This window comes from Benincasa hispida, chromosome 5, assembly GCF_027475165.1.
Source record: "Benincasa hispida cultivar pf3 chromosome 5, pf3_genome.v1.1, whole genome shotgun sequence".
NCBI classification, from domain to species: domain Eukaryota; kingdom Viridiplantae; phylum Streptophyta; class Magnoliopsida; order Cucurbitales; family Cucurbitaceae; genus Benincasa; species Benincasa hispida.
In genome coordinates, this window is record NC_143482.1 from 11,922,959 (window position 1) to 11,924,937 (window position 1,979).

A 1,979-nucleotide genomic window follows, 5' to 3' on the forward strand; every position below is an offset into this window, starting at 1 on the left:
TATATGAGTAATTCTTTTAAGTGCGGATTCAAGACTTGAACAATGGGGCTCCACTTTGTTATTGGCCAGAGAGAGACTTTGTTTATAATTGGATCATAAACATATTGTTCATTAGAGGATCAAAATGTAATTATAAGAATTGTAATTATGAGAAACTCATTAAGAACTAACTTGCTTGTAATTAGAGGTGAGCAAGAAAGACTAAAAATTGAGGCAACCAACTAAAGCCAATCAAACCGACAACTGACAGTCGATTTAATGCATTTTTGGTCGGATGACAATTTTGCATATAGCAAAACTGACCAGTCAACCGCTTGGTAACCTAAAGAAGCTCAAACTGACTGAGACCAAGTACACATACTTTAAAAATAAAAAAGTAAATAATAACCCTTCAAGTTTGCAATTCCAATGTGCAAATTCCATTGAAATATGGGGAAAATGTATGAGAAAACATGAAGCCATAGGGTTGGTTTTTGAAACCACCATAGTTTAACTTTATAGGTACTCATTACCTATATATAGTTAATCATTACATATTTAAAAAATATTTTTTTTTCTTTTTTCATTTTCTATCTTGTCTCTCTTTTCTTTCTCAAATAATTTTTTTCTCTTCTTCTCTTTCATCGTCTCCCGCTCTGATCGACCATCATCATCTGATGCTGTAGGTAAGAATGTCAGTACTGCACTCATGGTCAACAATCTGGAAGTTTGACAGAAGATCCATCGGGACAGTTTCAGAGATCCTGAGGCATGTAACCATTTGCTTGATCCTTGAAGGATTAACGCATGCCAACTTCATGTGATAATCTACAAAATAAACACTTTTGGTGCAATCTTCTCATGAAATGTGATCAGCGGTTACTTTTTAAGTACTTTGGCGCAAACTTGATGTTTAGCATGAATTCTAAGCATGATTGACACATAATCTTATTTCCCACCTTCATTATTCTAAACAAAAAGACTACAATAACTTATATTTCTACAAGTTATCACACCCCCAAATTTAGAATAATGCTTGTCCTTAAACATAACTTCTTTAGATTCTTTGCCATTGTGATCTCATCATTTTTAGCGCAAGATATGTCTTCTACCCATTTAGAGACATAATCAACTACAACTAGAATGTACTAATGACCTTCAGAGGTTAAGAAGGGGCCCATAAAGTCTATGCCCTATACGTCAAATAGTTCAACTTCCAAGATGGAAGTTAATGGCATTTCATTCTTTCTCAATATGCTACCTGTTCTCTGACAGTGATCACAATTTTCAGCATAGGCACGGGCATCTTTGAATAAAGTTGGCCAAAAGTAGCCACACTGAAGGGCTTTAGCAGCAGTCTTCTTCCCCCAAAAGTGTCTGCCATATGGGGACTCATAACATTACTCCAGAATGCATTGAGTTTCATTCTTAGGAATGTATCGACGCAAAATGTGATCTAGTCTCAGTTTATACAAGAATGGGACATCCCAGTAGTAGAACTTAGCTTCTTGGCACAATTTCTTCTTTTGTTGCCGTGAGTAATCTTCTAGTGCTTGGGCGCAAACTAGAAAATTTATAATATATGCGCACCATGGCTCTTTATCACTCACAGCCATTATCTTTTCATCGGGGAAGCAGTCTTCTATGTCTCTTTCTTTTCTTTTGGTCTCAAGGTTCTCTAACCTCAATAGGTGGTCAGCCACCTGGTTCTCAGTTCCATTCCTATCCTTAATCTCTAAATCAAAGAAAAACCCATTGAATCAATCTGGGCTTGGCATCCTTTTTAGCCACAAGGTGTTTGATCACAAAGTGATCAGTATACACCACAACACTCTACCCCACCAAATATTGTCGAAATTTATCGATCGTAAACACTACCGCAAGCATCTCCTTTTTCAGTAGTCGTGTAGTTCTTTTGTGAGTCGTTTAGAGTCTTGCTGGCATAGTAAATAGGATGAAGGATTTTATTTTTCTGTTGGCTTAAAACAACTCATACCGCA